The sequence below is a fragment of the Malaclemys terrapin genome, chromosome 19 (genome assembly GCF_027887155.1).
Source record: "Malaclemys terrapin pileata isolate rMalTer1 chromosome 19, rMalTer1.hap1, whole genome shotgun sequence".
NCBI classification, from domain to species: domain Eukaryota; kingdom Metazoa; phylum Chordata; order Testudines; family Emydidae; genus Malaclemys; species Malaclemys terrapin.
Window position 1 is genome coordinate 18850447 of NC_071523.1, and position 24641 is coordinate 18875087.

The following is a 24641-nucleotide window of genomic DNA, read 5'->3' on the forward strand; positions in this document are numbered from 1 at the left end:
CAGATGTTAACACATTTAAATCCGATTGTAATACACCCGATTTCGACTCGCTCCATTTCGAGATCATTAGATTACTTTTGGAGGGTTCCCACTGATTTGATTTTTTTTAAAGGCCCTATTCTAAATGAACATCCATGTTGGGAAACGATGGCCAACCCTTTTGCGTTCACATTTGCTTTTCATTATTAGGAACATGACAAAGTTAAAGTCTGAGGTTTGAGTTTTAGGCGAGGATGTAACAGTCTTCAGAGCTGAGCTGTGCTGATGTATTTCTTAGAGAACGGGTTGCGAGTCCAAACTCCCCCTTGCTAGTTCGTCAAAGGTTTTATAGTGTTTCTTATTACGTATAGGGGGCTTCAAACGTCGCTCTTTAAGAGGACAGATTTGGCTTTTCCTTTTATTATTTTTTAATTGACTATAAAAATGCGCCAATGATGCTACTACCATGGGACAGAGAGAAGGAAACGAACTAAAATGCTGAAAAAAACCAAGCAACTCAAAGTATCCTCGTCACTTGTTTTTTAACAGAAGGTTCTAATATCGCAGCGACAAAACAAAACAAAACCCCAAAGCGATGTTGGTTCATCTTCATGTCTTAAAAGAGACCTGAAGCTTGCAACCTCCTTGGCCCGGTTTGGGCGCAGATCAGATTCCCAGGCCTAGCAACGCAAAGACACCCAGGGAGATCTACTGTGCTGCTGTTTCTCCTCTTTGGGTCCCAGCCCGGCTTGCCTGCGCTATCTGTCAGAGGGGTTTTGTGGAGGCAGTTTTAGGAAAAATGTTTGCGGTGCATGGCTTTGGTTAAGTCTGGGTCTCCCTCCCTCCCGTTTGGTTTGGGGCTGGCTCTTTGTGTGTGCCCCCTCCAAGTCCTTGCTTTACACTAATCTCACTCTTCAATCTCGGAGCACTTCCAGTGTTCACTTCCCAACCAGCTGCCATGGCAATGGGGTCAGGGAGCAGGCAGCCGGGGGGACGGTGTGGGGTAGACGTGGGTGGACTTTATTCAGCAGAAACGCCTAGGTGTGAGGGATGTGCCTGGAGGTGCGCGCGTGTATAAAGGCACGCGTGTGCACATTACCCCCACGCGTGTTACACTTCTCTGGCGAGCGAGAGCCTGCCTACAGCGCTTCTGATGGGGCACAGGGGATGCGAGAGGCCAACACTCCTCTTGCTGTCTCTCTCTTTCGGAAGGGTTTTATTTCAAAAGCAAACAATGCCCTATGTTGTTGGAGTAATGAAGGCCGATCTGAACAGGGCATGCCCAGGGAGGCTGTTCTGATATATATTTATATATTCGTCCCCCACTCGTCCGCTCCCTCCTCTATTTAAATGTAGCGATTTCTAGTTCAATAGGTGGCCAGCTCACTTCTCTCCAGTCACCCCCACAAGTGCCCTAGCAAGCCCGGGTCCCAGGCTGGGAGTTGCACCGAAAAATTTCCTCTTCCCGCAAAGTCTCTCTCCTCCCCGCGCCGCCCCGTGCGCCGCCCAAACCAGGAGCGTGTCTCTGCCGAGTGGCCATGGGGCGGCGTGTCCGCGTGGGTTGCTGGGGAGAAAGTCGGGGATTTAAAGCACATTCACACGGGGGGGCAGAGGAAGCATGTGGCAAAGGATGTCACACGGACTGTTTGGCTCAAGCCGGTCGCAGATGTAAACAGTTCCGGACAAGATGCCAACACTCCCCATTAAACAATTCGTTGTCACCTCGATTAGGGGCTCGCACGTCATGCGGGCGGGGCGGGGAGGCGGCGCGGCCAACCGGGTTCCCACCGCCCGGGCCCCCTGGAGACCGGCGCCCGGGGCGATCCACAAGGGGGGCCGGGCCCGAGGGGAACGATTCCCTCCCTGCGAGCGCCGCGCCCACGGGGCAGCTGGCAGCTCGCTCCAGCATTGCTGGTGGGCTTTGGGGAGGGGGGAATGTAAACCTGAGAGGAAGGGAAGCAAACCGGAGCGAGCCCGGAGTCTCCCCCTAGCTAGAAAGTGTCTCTTCGCTTTCTTAGCTCACTGTGGGCATGGTCGCTGCATAAAGGGCTTTTTGTGTCCCCACTTTGCCGAGGCTCTTTGGCATGTAAATACAAGCAGGTGTAGCCACTCCGGAGGAAGAAAACGCCGGGTAGGCGAAACACCTTTCTCTCGGTGCCGGAAGCGTGCAGCGTGACCTGTCTCCCTGCCCCCAGCTCAGAGGTATGGAAAGCAGATGCTCTTGGGCCACACAGCGCTGGGAGCCCGCTTGTGTCTGCAGGGCCTGGCCGAGCCAGTCCCGGGCTGGCCCTGTCCCAACTCTGCAAACGCCTCGTCCGCTGCCCTGTCCCCCACGCCCCCTGGGCAGCTCCAGAGCTGGAGAGGGGCGAAAAGCGAGCCCAGTTCTTTGCTCTCAATGACAGCTCAGAGCAGCCACCCAGCTCTCCCCGCCTGGCTTGGTCCAACTGGGAAAGAACCTGACGCTGTTGGTGCAGGACGCTAAATGACAGGGGTGGGGGGGTTAAAATGTGTCACTGGGCTGTGGAACTAAACCCACTCGTGTTTTTTTTCCTTCGTCCTCAGGAGTCAGGGAAACCTCGCCAATAGTTTCTCTTTACTGTTCCCAGCTGGCGGCTGCTCCCCAGTTTTATTCAATTAGGCAATTAGGAGCCCTTGGGGGGGTTCTGCTCTGGTAATTAAGGTGATGGATAATTAGTGTTTCAACAAAAATTATCCAGGATTAAAAATCTTTTTGACGAATTTAGGTGGTTGGGGTTTTTAAAATCCCAAACAGCGTTAAATAAAATTGATCAGGATTTTTGTTTTAATCCCGTTTGCTAGATAAGTGTGGAAGCTGCAAAGGGAACAAATACACCCAACTGGTCTTCTCTCTGCGGGCCCAGAAAGAAACTTTGCCAAGTAACTAAAGCCTTGGTTATTTGACCTGTGAGGTTTTTTTTTATGTTGCTGAACTTGTCCATAGACTAACTAACAAGATTTAAGGTGACAAAGTATTTTTCTGGAGCTGAAAAAGACATTGCAAATAAAGATTTAATGTCGCTGTATAACAACATACCTGGTGCATGGAGCTCAGTATACCATTATATGTAGTTTGTGTGTAGAACATGTATTATGCACACATCCCTGTAATCTGTATACATTATCGGGTGTGTGTGAATATATGGGTATAATGCAAATATATGAAACACACACATAAAGTAACACATTATGTCCTTATCACTACATAGCTATGTACATTAACTGTATCACCTGTGTGTGTATGGGGGGGGGTAAAAACAGAACACGTGATGTAACATGTTTTATGTTTGTATCTATATAGGCAATGTTCGTGTACACATATGGATGTGTACATCATGTATACATGAGTATTAATTTACATGTGTGCTATGCACACATCACTACCTATGTGTATCCTATCTGCAAAAACATGACCACTCTTTTTAAAAAAGAGAGAAGCTTCACTGTGTTTAGGTTTTGTGTTGAACCTGTAGTGTAAAACGCCAAGCGAACCTACAAAGGGAAAGTGGGACCATTTAATTAGGTTATAAAAAGAAACAAGAAATAATACAATTGTAACTACAGGTTTCTGTGGACAAACGTCCAATGGAACAGCCTCCGTTAGGACGCAGGGATGAACAAAAAGTCACTCATTTTTCCCCCTCTTATGTGTTTTCCTCCCCTGAGCAGGAATGATGATGATAAAAAATATAACGAAAAAAAAACTTGAAAACAAATAAGTTTTCAAAGCATTAAACTGGAGCAAACCAGGCATACCTGAAATACGTAAACTCTCCACTCATGCCTGGGCAAAATGCAATGCAGAAGCTAGGCTTTCACCACACAGAAGCAGTGTAATTCATAGCTGTCGCTCACTGTAATAATATCCCAGCTCTTTAGTTGGACGTAACCATTCCGTGACTGGTGATAAAGGAATGCTCTAGTTCGCCTGCTGCATAGAGGTTACACCTGCCTGCATGGGCTGCACTGCTGGCTGCATAAATAAGCTCAATTGTTAAGTGAAATCCCTTAAGCATATGACAAGGGAATCTTCTGTTTGAGAGGGAAATATCCCTCTATGACATGGCTCTGTAATGTTGGTAAAGCACTCTGAGATCCTCAGAAGTAAAGACCCTATTGAGCAAAACGCATTATTATTGTTATTATGACTATTATTATTATGGCTTACATATTTTATAAAAGCCGTGTAATGCTTCATATAGTGCTTTAAATCCAAAGGCCTCAAGAAGTTTGCAAACATTAAGGAGTTGAAGCCTCAGCAGCCTGCCTATGACATGGGGATTGTAATTATTAATTTCATTTTCCAGGAGGGGAAACTGAGGCAGAGAGGGGTGAAATGACTTGTCCAAGATTTCTCGCACACGGTTGGTGGCTGAGCGAGGAAGGGAATTGAAATCTCTCCAGGTCCAGTTCTGTGCTTTAACCACGAGACTTTCCTTTTGATGATTCTTCAGTGTTACTATTCTATTTTTCCAGTCATGGTGAACTTCTGATAAATGAAATTCTTCTGCAGAAAAATGAAGTGACTTCACTATAAGATTCCCCTATTGTGCGTGGGCAACAACAAATGACAAAATATGTGCTATGTCTAGAGGCCAGGGGAAGCCTGTGGGCTGAAGACCTTCACTTCTGCAAAATGAGGCTATTTCATCCTTCCATCCTTGAGATGTGCATCTGCTTTCATAAAATATTTTTGTGACCAGCAAATCAGAATCCCAATGCATATTTGCAAAGGTCAAAACCTCTAATGAACAATAGGTTTTCTCCTTTGAATTTCCAGACTACATATTTAAATCATATAACCCATTATTGGTGAGTAACCAGCACATCAGTGTAATTATTTTCACCTACGGTTAAGTAGAATAAAGCCATCTGAAGGGTATGGACTAACAAAATTGTTCCTATTCTGGGCAATCAGCAATCCCTATACATGTCTATTCCTGTAAATATGTCAGTGCTTCACAGAATCATTTAATCTTTAATGTGTGCTCTTCTGGAAGAATTGCATGATCAGATAGGTCTTTTCCATCTTTACCTGTGATCTCATCATCTCTTGTCTGAAACTGTTGAATTGCCATGGTGCACTTTCATGGATTTTTTTTAGTGTTGTTTGTGTTATGGTAGTGCCGAGCGGCCAGTGCAGTTGGGCTAGGCAGTGCTCAAATGTATCATAGAGACAATTCCTGTTCTGAAAAGCTTTTTTGCGGCTCGTCCTTCACTGGGTGATGTGGCCCTCTTCCCTAATAAAAATGACATGTGAATTTCCCCTTCAAAATGAGCATCCTTCTCCATGGTTTTGAATTCAGAGTCATGTGACTCAAAACAGGTTGATCACCATCTTTGCGATCAGGAGGAAGTTTCCCACAATACGGTGCGTTATGTGGGTTTAAAATCATTATTAATTAGGGGCAGATTTGGGACCCTTGGCTCATGTTGATTAGTACCTTTTTCGGCAAGGAGTTCTCCTGGAGTAAAGTATGTCTCCGTTTGAGCAAGGGGGTCAGAACGTCATCCGGTAAGTTTAGATACCACTTGACGTTTTCATGGAGCTGTTCAAAACATTCATCGTTGGGTAGGAAACTGGACTGGGTGGAAGCCTCTGTTTGTTCACACCTTTCGGGCTGCCATGACAGTGTGCCTCAATGTGGCCTCTGAGGGTGAGCTGGCCATGTAGTCTCTTTGTCCGCTGAACCCATGATCTCTCTGCTGAGCTGCCAATAAGGTCAACAGGTCGTGATGACAATTCTCTTGTGGACCTGTTATCAATTAGAAACTGGACTGAGCTGGCCAAAGCACTTCTGATACCATCCCATAAGCCACAGAAGAGTGGTTAAGTTTTGGTTTCTCTTGGCCGGTATGTGGAAAGACTCTGCGTTCCATCAGCCACCCAGTTTCTGTATTATTACAAGGAAGAAGCAGGAAGGATGGATATAGACTCTCCAAAGAGAAGTGTATGTACAGCTACTCTATGTAAAATGTCAGACCAAAATAAGCTGGAGGGTGATGTATTTTCCTCCTGGCTGATTTAAATATTTCAGGTGTTTTGCTTTTAAGGTATTATTATGGTGGAGGTTTGTTTGCCTGTCAAGTTTTCCACCAAGACACAATGCCCTGGCATCAGATATTAGGGACAATTTAGCCATCATTACTAGATAACACAACTAGCCCATTTGAGATATCTATTTGCTTAATAGTTAACATTCTGTACCAAAAAAGGGGGTGTGGGTGGAGGGGGGGAAAGTCAGACTCCAGTGAATGCTCTGCTTATTTTATATCCACTATAACTATTTCTGTCCATGAAAATTGGCTTAATTATATCAATGGAATGTTTTTTTTTCAATTCTGTATGCAATTAGTCCATCTTGCTGGTTGCAATTTATTTTAATAAAAAAATAAACCAGTGGTGTGTTCAGTTCCTCAGCCCCTAGGGACAAATGCGATTGGTGTGTTTAATTTCATTAACTACAATGCGGCCTACTGGAAAAATGTATAAAATCAGCTTTATACAGCTTAAACACTGGCATTTGAAACAAATCATTATTGCATTAGCTGTCACACTGGTAATTCTAGAATCCAGGACAAAAATATTATAGCTGTTTTCATAACCCTTTGCAAGTATACTGTTAAAATAATTTGTAATCATTTTTTAAACCTGGACTGGTGCTTTTAGTGAGAATATTTTATCACCCCCAAAGAAGGCTGGCTATTCATTATCACATGCGCATTTTATGAACTGATTCCTACGTTGTTTCCAGTGTAGAAAATCCACGTTTCTCTTTCTAAAGATCCCAAAACTGAAGATGGCTTTTAGCACTCAAATGTGATTCTTCCTGTGTGTGTGGTTCTTTTTTTTAACTGAATATATGTAACTGCAGGATTGCAATTCCAGCTTTGGGGAGTGAGAGGATCAGGGTATATTTCCCCAACAACATCAGTCAGAAGGTGAAGCAAGTTAAGCTATTGTCCCAAATGCCCCTTTCTCCCCAGGTAGCTGATAACGTTCTACGCAGTATGCATTGCTGCATTGAACATGGTACTGGCATGTCGTTTAATGAAATACTTTTCTTGAGAATCCATGAAGATGTATTTTTGGGCCTAATCTTCCTTATCTTAACTGATATGGTGTTCCCTGGGCTTCAGTGGAACTTCTAATGTTTGTAGGACAATCAGGATTTGGAACTTCATGTCTTGTTTGCTGAATTTTCCATACCTAATTTATCTGGTCTTGGTATTTTTCAGATACAGTTATTTAGCCACAACACTATCCTCCCCCTTATTTACTACATGTGCATATTTTATATGAACACAGCTTAAGCTTCCATGGTGTCATTGTCATGTGCTGGTGAATAACACTCCGTTTTAACGTGTGTTTAGTATGAATTGGGCATGGGCATTTCACTGAAGTTGAACTGATAAACATCTTATGATGCAAAAGAAAAGAAAAAGAAAAGTGGGGCTGATCCATCAGCCCCGTGTGTCAGCATTGATGGAGCTGATTTAAACTAGACAGGAATCTGGCCCATGAGACTGAGTATAAAATATAGAAATATTGGAGTATGGATGCTTTCAGGGAATTTTCTGTTCGCATCTGGAAATCAATATAGCAATAGAGAAATGTCCTTTTTTATTTATAGAATGATCAGTCATATGATCTCAGCAGAACTTACATGGATCCCTAATCTCTGGAGTTGCCTTAGCTTCCTTTTAAAGGCAAGAAATAAAGTACTGGTGTACAGAGGAAGTGACATCTTGGACACAATTCAGCTGTTCTCTTGGACCCACCATTTTCTCTCCTCCTGCTGCCTTAAAATAGGTGCACATCTTCTTTTCCTTATCGCTTAAACTGTGTTTGTTTCGACTAGACACAAACATGTGGTGTGAAATGATCTCTAGGCTTGCCACTACCTCTGTGATACCTGCTTGCCAAAGTGTGGGTTGTCAGCTGGGAGGTTGGTGCTTATTAGCATTTGGAAAAATGCTAAGGCTTGCCCTCTCTTCATGCAATGGTAGTTAACGACCACTGAAATGTGGTTTGGCTAAGTTTGTTCTCACTTGAGTGAATGCGGTGGGTGGGGGATGGAATGTCCCATTGCCAGCATAGGGAGTCTATCAGTCTGGTTGCATCAAATTCCAGAATGCTCAGATTTGTTGGCACATCCAGGGTCCTACTTATCGTCGTTTTCTTGCTGATTTTGCTAGGATTGGTACTTTGGTGGCATTGATACTCAGGTATTGGGTTGTTAGTCTCCAGGGGAAAAGGTTTGTCTTGTTTCCTGCTTGGTATAAAATAACAACAAGTTGCCAAAAGAAGCTAAAAACTGGTCTCTAGCTGATGGCCCAGATGAGCAACTGAACCCTAAAAACGGGTGGTTTTGCGTTCCTGATGGGAGTTAGCATTTACATATGTGTGTCTCCTTGTAGGACTGTGCCTTTATCCTCTACGAGGGTGAACATGGTCTTGAACTGCTGTAATTTGTGGGGGCAAAGTGTGTGTGGGAGGGAGGGAGGAAGGGACCTAGGTTGCATAGAGAAACAGGGACTCTGCACAGCACTGCTGTGGGGAGGTTCTCTGATGCAAGGTTGGGAGGACTGAGACCAGAGAAACAGCCTGTTTTATGTTCAGGTTCAGTGAGGGTGGAGAGAAGATACTTTCTCCTGAATGCTACGGAGATCCTCGTATGCAAAGTCTGTTTACTCTGGCCTTATGCAAAAGGCTGGGATTGGCCTGTCCTCACACAAGCCAGAGCTGCCCTCTGACTTCATGGATCAACTCTCTGAGTCTATGCTTTGCAAGTTAGAACATAAGTGTCTCTTTTCCCCCCTCCCCAGTTATTTTTCTTGAGGCCCGGTCTTTTTGGCTGAGCAGAAGTGCGGAAACTTGGATGAAGAGTTGTTTAGGGAGGGTGGAAAACGTATCCCATTCTGCAAAGCTGGGACTTGTGGGTGTGTTCTATGCATTTTAAAAAAAGAGTCCTGAAAATACCCAAAGAGTATGGTCAGTGGGTTAAGGGCACAGGAGTGAGATTTGGGAACCTGGCTTCTGTTCCTGGTTCTACTTTTGATCTGCTGTGGGACTCTGGGCAAATCGTTTAGCCTCCCTGTTCCTCCATCTGTACAAGAAGGTGACAGTGCTCACCTGTCTTTCAACCACATTAAGATCCAACGATGAAAAGTGCTATACAAGTTAATTATTATTAATGATTTATCAGCCTGATACAGCTTCCATCAAAGTCAATGGAAGCGTTTCCACTGACTTCATTAGGATCAGACCCTGTGTTCTATTGTAACGATTTCAGGTTACGCTTTTTTTTTCTTTCTTCTAAAATGTCTTCTAAGGAATGTTTTGCTTTCATGCAGTTTTTGCGCCTTGTTCTTTTTTTTTTTTTTTTAAGCCTTTCACTATAATTTTGCTATTGTTTGTGCTCCCTGAGGAGAGGGCCTGCAGGGATCACTCATGTAAATTAAAATATAAGTTTTAAGAAATTGCTGTAGTTAAGGTTCACAAATGGTTTGTCATAAAACGGCATTACAAAAAAATATTTTTCTGTGTATAGAAAAGCACTGGTTTCATTTTATATTTTATAACAGAGTCATGAAATAAAGAACATGCACAACCAGCAAATATTCATATATGTACATATTTATTTTAGAATTATCAAATAGAAATAAAATCAATTTTAAATCCCTATGTGGCATAACAACTATATTTAAATAGCAGTTAATGCCGCATGGAAAACTTTGAAAAGCCTTTTACTCAGAAACAATTCTGCTCATATATCCCATATACAGCGAATGAAAACCAGATCTTTGTTTTTTGTGGCAGTTCTTAAACTCTTGCTGTTTTTCTTCCTTGAAGAAAATTTAAATGGATTTGATTCAGATTTACACCGGCAGAATTCAGAGCAGAATTTGTCCACAGTCTGTTTGTGACATCGTAGTTTAGTTTATTAATGTGATGAGATGATTTTAACATTTAACAGGTATGTTAGGACTAGCAGCTGAATATGAGCTGCTAGGAAACCCATGACCTCTTTACATATGTGTCCTTAATAACAAAACTGAGGGAATGCTGCTACTTTCTCAGCAATTGCAAATCATGTGATGTTTAAGATGAATTGTCACTAAATAGAATATTTGATATGTCCATTTTAGCCCTTTAAGATTATTTCAATGCTTTCATTCAATACCCTACTTCTGGGGTTTTAGATCATTGTAAAAAAAATTACTCTGAAATGAAACGTACGTGTGTGTGTGTGTGTGTGCGCACACACACACAGATATGTTATCTATATCTAACATAACAGAAAATTTAATTCTGGATTCTGTGCCCCCACTAATCCATATATCAATGTCTATGCAGAATGAAGGATATATATGGTACCCTTCAACCTACAAAAGTAAAAGGTGTGGCGTGAAGGGGATTATTTCCACTTCAATGCATATGTTTCTTTTTTTTCCTTGTAAGAGTGTGTGTGTTTGAAATTTTTGTAGCTCTTTAGCCCCTAATGCTGAGCTAAATCTCTTTGTATTTGAAATAAGTGTTGAGTGGTTGGGTGGAAGTATTCTAACAAATATCCCCAGCCTGTGTTCAGAAACTTTCTCATGACATATTTTCATAAGCACATGTGCAGTCACGTGATCTAGCAGCCAATATGATACATATATATTGATTTACATAATAACTCTTTCTAGTCCTGTGGTTCGGGAAAAGGAGCATGCATGTTTTTAAAATACTTATAAATCCATATTTACCCAATGGTCTTTAACTGCCTCTTTAGAGGCATTGGCGTTTATCAGGTCCAGGAAATTATTGTTTCAGAAATATTAAAAAAAAATTCCCAATGACTTATTTTGTATTTCTTTTCAAGCGGCTTGTCTGTGGAGTCTGTCACCGTAGTGTTTGGGTGCCTCAAAACATTAGTGAATTTCACTTCTCAACACCTCTGTGATGTAGGGAAATTAGCATTAAACCCAGTTTATAGATGGGGAAACTGAGGTACAGATAGATTAATAACTTGCCCAAAGTCAGCAAGAGTTAGGCACAGATGGGAATGGAACACAGATATCTTTGAGAGCCAAAGCCAGGCTTCCAGCAGGAGAGAACCCTCCATCTCAGCTTCTCTTTAGAAGCTGTTGCTGTGTCTGGGGTGAGTTCACATCACCTACAGAGGATTACTTTATACAGTGGATCTTCTCTCTAGCCTGAGCTTCGTTTATAACTAGCACAGCAACCGACACACTCCATTTGATCTGAACCCTGTTGAATAAAAGTCTTTCCATTTACTTCACTGGATTTTGGAGCAGGCCCTCAAGGCACTGACCAGTTCTGTTTCACTGTAAAGAATTTAACTCGTGTCTGAATCCACCGTAAACAGGTTCCTCTGCATGTAATGCTAGTTAAATATTACCAAGCATGGGTTTGTATGTAATATATCTGTTTTCATGGAAGAAGATGATGTCTTTGTCTCCTCTTCTAAACTCACTTTGTAAAGTGGCATAGCTTTTAAAATATTCATAAACAAACATGATTGTATCTGTAATTCTAAAAGAGCTATTAATGTGTCCAAATCTTCTCAAAACAAACACAATGGAGTAATATGTTTTGTCACAATTTCAGATTCCCAGCACAGACAAATTGAACAAAACTTGCTTATTCTATTCAACACATTTCATTAACTGGAGACAAATAAAGAGCTTCCAGGATCTTTCAGCTTTCGGGGTTATATCTAGCTCTTTGGATCTCTCAGACAGCATCAGTTTATAGAGCTGTATGGGGGTGCTTTGCCATGTGAATGAGGATAGGTTCTCAATCCCCCTTTTCTTTCGTTCACTCCTGTTAGTGAAATTTAAATCTGTACAAGTTTGAAGAATCCAAGAATGAACACACACACACACACTTGTTTGTACACGTCTGTGTGTGTATATGTATGTATAAAAGATTAAACACGGGAAAAGAAAGTGCAGCCATTTAGATCAGTCTTGTGTCTCAGTGTTCACATTTTCAAAAAAATTAGGCTTTCTTGAAAAATTACAGAATTATCCTTGCAGTGTCAGGTTCCAAGATAATGATGTGTCTGTGTGTGAAAATATTAAATTGCAATAACATGCAGAGTGAGTGCCTTTCTGAATGGGGTATTCAGTTCACAGCTTGGACTATACATAAAGCTAGTGAGTGACAGAATACAAATGGTGTCATAAAACATCAGGGGAATTTGCAGCCAGTCTCCATCTTTTTGATCTATATTCTATCTATCCTGCTCGGTCTCTCGATCCATCTTTTGTTAATGAAACAGTTAAACATATTTAATTATTCATCACTATTTCGTGTCAAGAGTTATAAAAAACAATTACATTTTGTCCCTCTTAAAAGAATGAGAAGATCTCAAAATTATATCTATTAAAATCTGGGATATTTCCTGTCCAAAGATAATGCTTTAAAATGCCTTCTTTGCACACCATTGTTTTAACACTGTAATTGCTCGATGCCAACTGGCTCCTTGATAACTTCCCTGATATCATGATTTATTTGCAAACACTTTGCTCATGTCTTACATTGCTTGCTTTTCCCACTGAGAGAAAATAGGAACAATGCAGGAAAAATAGGTGTCCAGTCAGGACCAGCTCTAGGCACCAGCAAACCAAGTACGTGCTTGGGGCATTCTGTCCACCCTTTATTTATTTATTTTCTTTGGCAGTTGTGCTCTCGGAGGTTGTTTTTTTTTTTTTTGTTGTTGTTGCTTGGGGTGGCAAAAAACCTAGAGCCGGCCCTGTGTCCAGTTCAGGCATACAGGGGTAATTGCACACAGTGGGCCAGATCTCAGCTGGTGTAAATCGGCCCATTTCTGAGATGAGCCAGCTGAAGGTCTGGCTGAGTAACGCGGATCACAAGGAATGCTTTAAAATATTTCTTTATAGCAAAGGCCTGCTGTACCCCCTCCAACTGCAAGTAACCCCCACTGAGAGCTATGCACCTCTGTTTAATGACAGCCTGAAAACTCCAAGCACTCTAAATATTTTTACGGCTGCATGATCTGGAAAGTCTTTTTATGTGTAAAAGGTCTAACCTGCTCCTGGTTCTGAAATGTTAGGTGCGGATAATGCAACTAAACTGAGACTCTCTCGTTGAGAGATGGACATTCCAGAACTGCAAAGCCCAAAGAGCCTCTAAGTTCGGACTTTCCCCCCCACAGAGGTGTTAATCTTCACCCTCAGAAGGTTAGGCTGAGCTGCTAAAAGCCACAGTTTGTTATTGAATCTCATCTGCTAATTATGAGGTAGGCGAGGTGGTCAGGATCCATCTCTGCCTTACCACCTGGGTCTTCTCTATTGGCAGCTTTGATAAGGGATCATTCTTTCCTCTCCCTTTACCCAGGGTTTTAAATTGCTTTCCAATCCTGACAGACTACCCTCGTTCAAAGAGAAATGGGGAGGAGGCTGATGGTTATAGTTAGTATTAGGAGTCCATTACCAGAGGACTGATTTCTGTTGGGATCTCATGGGAAATGCCCCTCCTTGGCCCACCAAACAGAGTATTGCATTGTGAAGGAAACGAGCAGGAGGATAAAGGAATCCAGTCCCACTTTTCTCTGACAAAGAATCCTCGAGACTTGTATTCAGCAGAAAATGGAATAATATTTCTCGGGCTGCTATAGAAGTCATTTACTGCTGGGTATTTCAGACATTTTTGTCTGTGCAAAATGCAATGGTGGGGGGGGGCTTTTGTGTGAGGAGGGAATGGGACTTAAATGTGAAATGAGATGTATATAAAGGCATCTCCTTGCCAATATAACCCCATAAATAAATTGTGGATTGTTAGTAATATGAGTCTTTTTTATTTATTATTTGTATTACAGTATTGACGAGAGGCCCAAGCAGGATTGAGGCCCCGTTGTGTTGGGCAGTATACAAATGCATAGTAAGTGACATTCTCAATTGGGAATACGATTTTGTTGCATACAGTGGTCACCTTTCAAATGTGCCAGCTTTGCCCTATAGAAATAGATAAGGTTCTCTCAGTAACTGGAGTTTCCCTTTGGTAAGTAAAGGGAAGTTAGGGAATACTTCAAATACTGACATACCCATATCTATGGAAAATTGGCACATATTTAAAGGGAACTCCTGTATGTTCTAGAGAGGCTGTCTTTAAATATACTGTACAGATCAATAGCTCTGTGTACTCTAGAAAAATATGAAGCAATGGGACATTTTCCGTGTGTGCATAGGAGATAGCTTGTTCATTTTTATTCTTAAGGCACAGAGATTCTAAAAGTTAAATAGATTTAAAGAAGACTGAGAAACTGTTGGAGAAAATATATCTCTAAACAAGGCTAGTGCAAGAAAAAGAAGTCATAATACAGGACTAGCACAGTCAGTTGTTATTAGCGGAGGTATAATATGAGAGCTGGCATATTGGCATTTATGTAGTACAGTACTCCATGCTAATGTTTCATTTCATACTGTTTGAAAGATGTTGGTACAATAGTGTATTATGTTATCATCTCTGCTTTCTGGGCCAAATCTCAGTCCTTATTTAATCAAAATTTTTGTTGCCAACCTTTCTCCATCCTTCTGGTTTTTAAATTCTACTGTTCTAGAAGTATCTTGGCACTTGGGAAAAATTAAGTTCAGTGTAGAATGTGTCACTTTTAAACAGTATAAGGGTTGATCTTTGGAAGTGCCGAGCATTCATTTGCAACCAAAGTCAGTGAGAACTTTCAGTGGTCAGGCCTGAAAGATTTAGGAATGTGTGTGTTGTCAATGGTAGTTGCAGCCTTAAGCCTAAATTAAGATCGATCTAAAATCAGACCTGATTTTGAAATGCTTTTGCTAGGTCACTCGGATCAAAGTGAATCCATTTTCCTGGCCTACATAAACGATATTTTCATTTCTAGTCTTTTTTTTTTTAAATACAGTAATTTCAGTTGTCAGAACAAAGTTTACATGCTGAAACACATGGTAAAGATACGCAGTGATCTCAAAGTTAATGCTGCCACTGGGCCGTGAATTCCCAATGGGAGGAACTTTTCTGCTTGCATGTAGAAGCGGGGGAGAAATCAGGAGGGTGTGTGTGTGTTTGCATACACACTCATTTCAGATTTTTGTCAAGCCATAAATTTCAGCTTTGTGGGCAACACTTCCTTTCATTTTTGCCCTTTGGAACCCTGAACTTTAGATGAGATTATAAAAATCTCAGGGAAATATGTGACACCTCAAAGATAAAAAATATCTAAGTCTTTCGCCACCAGACCAATATCAGCTAGGTACAATACTAAGAGGTAAAACCAGTGATACAATTGAGGTACTACACTGTAGGATCAAATCTCTACTAACCCCATTGTTCCTTTGGAGCTACAGATTTCTTCTGCTAATACACAGTATCTGGCCATGGCATCTGGAAAACATAGTGCTCAGCCTAGGTTCTCAAATAGGGTTCATTAGCACCTCTGGCCACAGCTGGAGATAGGCCCATTTCTATCACAAGATGAAAGTCTCCAAGCAGACTTCTGCCCTAAGGAGAGTTGTGCACATAACAGTTGTGCATATATGGGTCTATAAATATATCAATATTTCTTGTCTTTTATACCCTTCATTTTCCATTTGAAACCTTATGGCAAAATATTCAAAAGTGTTTAAATCCTATTTTCAAAAGGAACTTCAGTGCCTAAGTAATTTTTTAAAAATGGGATTTAGGCTCCTAAATTACTCTAGTTGCCTTTGATAATTTTGCCCTTAATCTCAAAAAACTAAAACGAAAATAAAATAAACTTTCAAAGCACTGCACTAATTCACAATTGATCAACCTACTTGGGCACAGAATACCAGCTTTGCATATCGCAATCTGTGCCAGTTCCCAATGGGTAAGGAATGTTGTGCCATACCTTCCCTTTGTGCTGCTGCAGGAGAGAGATACCCCTGCCATTGCTTTTGTTGTTGAGAAAGATTCACGTCAGCCATAAACTGTCAAAAAAAAGGAATGATTAGGAATGGGGGCAGAATAGGTCAATGGCATGTAGTTTCAAAGCTCATATGAACTTCTTGAGTTTGCAAAGCTAGGCGAGATCTCACACAAACCAGGTTTCTGGTGGTGTATGATGGAAGTGGTCATAACCATAGAGAAGCAGAAGTACATTGACACTTCAAAGAGCATAGAGTGAAGTGATTGGTAGGAAAATGTGACTGGTGCCATCCTCAACAAAACATTTTTTTTAGTAGACAAAAGTAATTTGGAATAAATATCCCCACGTACCAGATCCAGCACTTCTAGCTTCCACTCTTGGGAAATGCAAAAGTGATTAAAAAATCAATGTTATCCAGACCTTTTGCCACATCCAAAAAAGTTCCAGTTCTATACATGAAGGAAGGTTGAAGTGTGCTCGTGTCATCCGTACCACTTTGCTCATACCTAATTATATCTAACAAGAGTATTCCTCCTTAATCTTTACACTGGTCTACTGTAAGTAACCAAAGTCATCCGTAGTCCTCCAAAAACTTACAGCACATACCAAAACTGGGCTTGCATTTAGGTAGGGAAGTCATCCTTTTCTTTGCTTCAGTAGGAAGTTATTTATAGTTCCATAAACATCTTGGTGGTAAAAAAAAGTCAGAAGAGAGCATAATGTCATATTAAATATATTGATTGGTTATTGATTATTATTTAGTCCATGTTTAAAGTGCGAGCAACTGCTTTCTATAAATCACCGGATTCCTCTGGGGTTCAAGGGAAACTATTTTAATGCCAGCGCCCAGACGGATCCTATTTGGGAAGCTAAAATCTGGCTGCATTTCAGAAAGTGGTGGGTGAAGCAAAGAATCCAATGCCGTTGAATTAGGCTGACACAAACGTTAAAATCCAGATGCAACAGCTAAACAATACGAGCTTCTCTGCCAGAATAGGTGATAACTGCTAAGTTGTTCTGTTGCTTGAGTAAAAGGTTGCTCAAAACAAGATCTTTTCTGTAAACCTATTGATAGCTTTATCTTTACCAGGACCATATTTATCCCTGGTGTAACTCCACTGAAGACAGGGCAGTTCCATCAGGGATAATGACACTCGTGTATGGTAATTTAAAAATCTCTGTTCAACACTTACTATTCTAGTGAGAGCATTTTCATTTTGAAGGCCACATTGAATGAATCCTTCAAGAGGGCTAGAATACCTTAGACGAGGACTCTCTGAACACGAAACTGGTTCATGAAATGCCTTAAATGGCCAGTACCTGATGGGCTTGGCTGTAGGGGAAACCTGAAATAGCTCCTGATGCCAGCTTTAAAAGGCATGGGCCTTCCAGGAGAAGGGAAATTAATTATGGAATTTATCTGATAGTGACAGGATAAACTCAAACTCCTATTGAATCTCATATCCCTGATCTACTAGAATCTTGAAGATTTTCCCTTATAAAGATATAGAAAGAATTAGCATTAACACAAAAGTATAATAAATGCAGAGGAAGAAGAGAGAATGAGATTTACCCCCCTCTCTATACTAGCTTTGCTGGGAACAAATATAACTATCATCAAGGTCTTATGTATTTAGAGCATTTCATTCAAAACTGCTTTTCAAATATTAAATATCTAGGAATCATTTTACCCACCACTAAAATGCACCACCGCTGGCATGGAAGGTGGCAGATATTTAACTTTGCACATAAACACTCCACAATCATTTTGGAAATGAAGGGTAGAAGAATACTGTCAACATCTGAAATTGTAGGCGGGAATATAAATAAGACGATATCCCTTCGCATTTACAACTTTATCCTTGCTTAAATTCTTCCTCCTGGATCCAGGCGTTTTACAATGTGATCTATTAGCTATATATTTATTCTGCAGAACCTCCTACTGGTCTTCAGGACAAGCTCACAAAGTTTTGAAGAACTTCTCTATGGAGGGGAGGGAGGGAGTTAAAATGAAAAAAATATGTTCCCACTTTTGAACTTTGACCCAAAACTCAAACATTTGTTGCCATTATTTTTCATGTCTAATCACCTCTTCTTTTTTAGGCTATGATAAATTTTCATTCTTGTGTATTTCTACTCCAAGTGAGAGAAGAAAGTACTACTGTGTTGTCAACTCTTGCAGTAAGATTTGGTGTTTTTCTTAGAGCCCCGCTCCTGGAGTTATCTGATTTACATGATGATCTCAGGGTTGTTTTTGTAAGGAAGTTTCTGGACCTCATGGTTGCAGAGAAAATGTTGAAACATGAACTGACTGCACTCGAAAGGCTCTGAAGGAAGAAGGCAAATAAAAAGAAGCCCCATTTTTTTTAATCTCATGATTTTTACGCCAACTTCATGACTTTCAGGGGTCATGACTCATGATTTTCGAACTCTTGGGGATGGCTGTACAGAGAGACCACCTGCTTTGAGGTTTACGGTTTGAGGTTTGGCCAATCTTTGTAGGCCAAAAATGGTTGGGTATTTTGGAGAAGTCCCCAGCCTTTGGGCACTTACCTGAAGCAAATGCCAAAGCTTTTGAAGTTTTCCCATTTGCATGTGGCGCAAGTTTCCCATTTGATTAAACAAATTTATTCTCATCTTAATTTGTCTGTGTTGACTGTTTTGATGAAATATGCACTTAATTAGGTAAAAAATACAGAAACATATTTATGCACAAGATTTATGCGAAAAATGAGAATCCCACTGAAATTTCCAGTAGTGAAGCAATTAAGTAATGGAATTCTGCAGTATAAACATGGTATAATTCAACTATAAAAATGATGGCTAAGTAATCTTAATGAGCTGACTTAAAGCCGCAGAAGCAAGAAAACTTCACCATTCCAGCTGAAAATCCAGTTTAGAATAAACTACAGCTGAAATAAGGCTCTGTGAGAAGTGACCTGTACTTCCAACTATAGCTCTGAATTTCCTTTCTGCATGTACAATATTTCAAACTTGACGACCTGGTAAATGCATGAATAACTAAGGCCGTTGGGACAGTCTTTGTTATGTGTCTTGCATAATGGGGCCCTGATCCATGACTGAAGCCCCCAGGTGCTACTGTAATAAAAATAATTATTATTATTCCCTGGTCTGGTAAATAATATTCAGTTCGGGAGTGATTAAAAATAAGAATTTTTGAGAATAGATTCTGAAGGTTTTTAGGAATTCTCAATTAGCGTATGCAGCTAACATTCTTATTAACTATTAAATTCATAAAAAAACCCTGCACAATTATCAGTTTTTAAAATTCATAATGGTAATTTTTTTCAGAAATGATTAGTCCTTCCTTTGGATTAATAGCTTGCAAAATATATTCTGTGTGTGCTGCAATTGCTCATTCAATATTTTCACATGCTGACAATTTAAATCTTCTCTTTGCTGAAATGCAATGCAGTCTGAAAACAACAAGGCATCTCTAATTATGGAGATATGTAGAAAATCACCTATAACTATCTTCCTTTATGTATTTGCAAAGGACTACTTTGAAAGTGGGAACATATATCTTGAAGGTTGGATTTGTATTGAAATTTTGGCAAACCTAGGGGCAAATTGTGTAGCTGGATTATTTAAAATGAACCCTTTTTTTGTGTAAACTGCTCTCCCCAAAATGGGAATTTGTAACAGAAATGCTTTTAAATCCTTAACTAGAACAAAGACAAGAGGGCTGCTATAATGAAAATTGCATTTATAATAGCCTGAGTACTGCTTTATTTTGTTGTTGTTGTTAGTCCAGAATTAGTGGGGAAAAGCAAAATAGTTTTTTATTTTGATCAATCTTGGTATGTTTCTTTAAAACCATTTTACAGATTATTGACGAAGCAGTTTGCTGTGAAATGAAGTGCATCCCTGTTTACAGCACAGGAGCAAATTCTGCCAGTTCTGGTTGTGCAAAGACTAGACTAACATTTCTTTTAAAGTTGCAGTTTAGCCAAATCCCTGGTGATTTCAATGCACTCTGGCCTTCATACTACATTTTCTTTTCTTTTCTTTTCTCATTTCATGATGTTGTTTCTATCACCTTCATAACCTAGTAAATAGCACACTGAAGATTTATGATGTTTAAACTTGTAACACTGTAACATATTTTATATATTCTTCACACTATTATTCAGTCGTGCTCTGTTGTGGTTAGTTCAAGTTCTAGTGCCACTGCACTGAGGAACTCTTTCCTTGTGGGTAATTTCACTTTGCCAAATTGTATTTGCACTTGCTTTTGAGGAGGAGGAAAGGAATGCTCCATAAATCTTCCACAGGATTAAAATTGGGGGTGCCAAACCGGTTCAGATAGAAAACAAAACCCCTTCTACTAGGCCCCCTACCCTGAACCCTAGCCCCAGACTCAAAGGAACGATGAACCAAACCTTTCTTTTGAGACTCAGATATTGTTTCCATTGCCTACTCTGTGCTCTGCTGGTGCAGTTAAAAATTATCCTGTCAGCGGTAACAGTGGGGATTTAGGGTTAATGTGCTCATAGAATTGATTCAAGCGGCAAAGAAAAGGTAGGGAGGATAGAGTGGACAAAGTTGCTTTATAGCACACTTCCAGGTCAGATATGAGTGAACTTCCAGAGGTTCAGTCTGGACAAATATTCAAAAATTTGTCTAAAACTTCCCTACTTAATACTTTCCCTCCCCTTGTCTGGAAATCAATCTGGAAATCTCTTGAGAAACAGACACGAGGTGCTGCCGAGTGGATCAGAATTACTGCCAGAATGTCTACTCCATTGCATGCTGGGCTTTCTGCTTCTGATCCCAGGAAGTGCTGGGGTGTGTGGAAATGTACAAAAATTGTTAACAGAGCTATGTGGAACCCCAGAAAAGGCTTAGGTGAAAGTTCTCATTTGTTCTTTCTAGATCCTCTTGAATAGAAGGCTATATTTTAAAAAATATAGCCAAGTATAAGTGGTGCTTATTGTATACTAAAAATGTATGGAGGATGTCCTGGGCATGATATTTTTTTAAATGGCTTTCAGTTTTGCAGATGCAATTAGCCATGTGTGCAAATGCTACCATTGGGACATCAGACTGTCTGAGTATGCTTTCAGATGAAGTACATGCATAAATGCTAGCATTTCTATGCACAATTAAGTCCACAAAACATAAGGCCCCTTTTTAAAAAAACAGCCCTGTTATCCTGCAATCAGATGGATTATGAAATCAATAGCTCTCTGCATGGGTGCTGAAGTCAGTCTATAAGCATCTCATTGCAGGATCAGGGCCTTAGACCTTAAGAATGCATAAACAATCATAAAAAGTGAGTGTGTGCCATTGGTGTTAATGCATATGCCATGGGAAATGCAGCACAGCACAGTAGAGGGGTGTTTGTACTGAGTAGTGGCTTTGTCTTTTATATATAAAAATACTAATTAAAATATAATGTAAAAAACTAAAGTATGCTAGTTATATTTTAGTATGCTGGTAAGGTAAATACAAATGAAACAAAAGGCATATATACCAGGTCATTAAAAGTGCATTGTTAAATCAGTCTAGGCCACAAAATTTCCTAATTAAAAACTGAGCAGAAATACATCTGGAATGGGACACAAACGCAGATTACTATTCCCTTACCCAGAGTTCTGCATTTGGTCTATGGTTCATTTGTGCTGCTGGTAACCACTGTGCAGAGAAACACAAGCAAGCACAGCTCCTGGAACCATACCGTGCAAAGTTTCCTTTTTTACAGCATCTCCAGTGGGCCAGCATAACCCCAAAAAGTGTTACCCTACGGCTTGGAGATCTGAACTCCATGTGCCGTTCGGTGCTTTGGCTATAAGATCCCCTTTAATATGTCAAAAACAGAAACCGCTTGGAATATTAACTTGGCTGTACCTTGCTGCTTACAGCATGTAATGAGAAAAGTAGACAAGCTGTCAGAGTTAGCAATTAAGACTGATTCTTTACATTTTAAATGTGGAATGCTGCAAATTAAATTGAACTATTTGAAGTGTTCTAATCCAAGCATGTTAATGATGGCAAAACCGCATTGGAATAACTTTTTCTTCTTCTTCTTAATCTTCTGCATGACAGTATGTGTTCCCTCCAATCCTCGTCTGGAACCAATACAACCTCCCCAGTTTGTATGTCCTCAAAAAACCAAAGAGGATCTAGCTCTCTGTGCAATCAAAGAAGGAAGTCCCTGCTTCTAACAGATGGTGTCACTGAAGAGCAACAGAGGTGTTCCATTTCTCTAGCGCTGAGTGCGCTGCGTCCATCATGTATCCAGCATGCCTGGCGCAGTTGCTTGGCACTAAAGCTTGGATCCCTTTGTAGCAGCAATCTACTCTGCTCACAGCTGGCCTTACAGCATCATGCTCATTGACATCCGTAAATTAGCCACATGGCCAAAAATCGTATCTCTGCCTCTTATAAGAAGCAGGGAAAGTAGGGCCAAAAAATCCCTTTGCAACAGCAATTCTCCAGCGTGAGCTATTCATCCAAACTTCGGGATTCATTTCTGATTTGTTATAAATATGGGTCTTGTAAAGGTGTCCATTGAAATCAATTCTGTTACACGTCACAGACTTGGGTCCCTTTCGTCAAGAGAATCCTACTGAGATTTACCAGTTAGTCCCACGTTCGAGCAACCGGAATTGGGGCTTGAGTGATGACACTGTCCCCTCATGACCCAACAATGCCATACCAGGTTAAACACGACGAATTATCTTCATGTATTCAGGTTAGCTGAACTGGACAGTGATTTGCTAATGTAGGAGGAGTTTCAGAGTAACGGCCGTGTTAGTCTGTATCCGCAAAAAGAAGAACAGGAGTACTTGTGGCACCTTAGAGACTAACAAATTTATTAGAGCATAAGCTTTCGTGGACTACAGCCCACTTCTTCGGATGCATATAGAATGGAACATATAATGAGGAGATATATATACACACATACAGAGAGCATAAACAGGTGGGAGTTGTCTTACCAACTCTGAGAGGCCAATTAATTAAGAGAAAAAAAAAAAAAAAAAAAAAAAAAAAAAAACTTTTGAAGTGATAATCAAGCTAGCCGAGTACAGACAGTGTGATAAGAAGTGTGAGAGTACTTACAAGGGGAGATAGTCAACGTTTGTAATGGCTCAGCCATTCCCAGTCCTTATTCAAACCGGAGTTGATTGTGTCTAGTTTGCATATCAATTCTAGCTCTGCAGTCTCTCTTTGGAGTCTGTTTTTGAAGTTTTTCTGTTGTAATATAGCCACCCGCAGGTCTGTCACTGAATGACCAGACAGGTTAAAGTGTTCTCCCACTGGTTTCTGAGTATTTTGATTCCTGATGTCAGATTTGTGTCCATTAATTCTTTTACGTAGAGGAGGGTAATGTAGGAGGGTCTCCTTTCGAGTTCCTCAAGGGCTTGATCTGAAGCCTATTGAAACCAGTGCTCAGCCCTGGCACAAGTTAAGCACTTAATGGAAGTCTTTCCATTGACCACACTCAGCTTTGGATCAGACCTCAAGTGCGTAGGATAGTAACTCATCCCCAGCCCTGGCTATATTAACCTGCTTATTAATAACCCTTGTTGGCTGAGAATTTACATTAGAGGCCTGTGATATACTTAGGGTCAAAACAGGTCACTTTTGTGCCATTGTTTTGCTTAAATAGTATTTGTTTAAATCACCTCTAGAATCCTCTCTGGCCTTCCGTGCACTGGATGCAGCCACCCTGATAAAAAAAAAAAAAAAAAAAAAGGTCTTTCTTTGTGCCACTATCCTCCTGAAGAAAAAGCTTAACATCTGATTTCGGTTTGCTGAAATAACAACAGATGTTTATCTTGTATTGTATGGCACATGGCACTTCAACCCATAAACCCCCTCCTGGAGCTTAGAGCACAGTTTCTGGTCCCTCGTTTGGACACTTGCAGGCTTTGTGCTATTTTTTTTTAACGTTTTCATTTCTCTGCATCTTAAGCTGCTACCAAAGTATTTATAAGTATCACATTATAAACCGTGAAACAGGGAATAGCAGAGGAGATTTTCAATACTTCCTTCCACTAAGCAGTGGACAGTATAGGCAGCTACTTACCTGAAGCCCCAAATTATGAAATAATTATTCAAGCATTCCACAATTTCCCAGTAAGACTTAACCATTCTGGATCTGGGACTGTGCATATTGTTCTAGGGACAGCAGGCAAAAAATCCCCCCACTTTGCTGTTAAAACATAGGAGAAGGTTTTAAGTGCCAGCGAAACTATGGAGGAAAAAGGAAGTGAAAATCCTGTTTTCCTGGGGTTTGTAAAAGAGTCTACTAGAACTCAGTTTTACTCAGACAATGGTGAATTTCCACAGCTGGAGCAATTTTACCCAGACAGATGTGTGCGCGCACCCCCACCTCCCTTCTCCCCAGCTACAAAATGCTCTGTTACCAGGCAGAAATGGCAGTTTCATTCAGGAGCTCATTTGCAAATGCGTGTGCAAGGGCCAGAGTTTGCACATGTACACTAGTGACGTGCACATTAGTCATTTCCGGGATACTGCTTGGTGGATTATGGAGGTTTCTTGGATAATACAACTGGCCACTGGGAGAACAGTTTATGCACATAGCAGAAAGGCTGAATGTAGTTCAGGTGATTGATAATACGATACGTGGCTGGAAGTGAGGGACACAAGTTCCCTCCCCATCTCTCACCCTCACTAGTCACCCACGTGGGAAGGAGAAAAAAAATGGTCTCTTATAATGCTGCAGAGGAAGTCTGAGCTGGCAAGCAGAGTGTGTGT

At 40.8% G+C, this 24641-nt stretch overlaps 1 protein-coding gene across 5 annotated transcripts in view; it reads left to right on the plus strand.

Annotated features, from left to right (window-relative positions):
• PRDM16 (PR/SET domain 16) overlaps positions 1-24641 on the plus strand; it is a 432507-nt gene that overhangs the window by 4034 nt on the left and 403832 nt on the right. Inside the window, exon 1 of one of the 5 annotated variants that reach the window (XM_054009213.1) lies at positions 1838-2181. The exons of the other annotated variants lie outside the window; for them this stretch is intronic. The gene's annotated coding sequence lies outside the window, so the exon portion shown is untranslated. Of the gene's footprint in view, positions 1-1837; positions 2182-24641 lie in introns of those variants that run through there. 5 annotated transcript variants of the gene reach the window in all.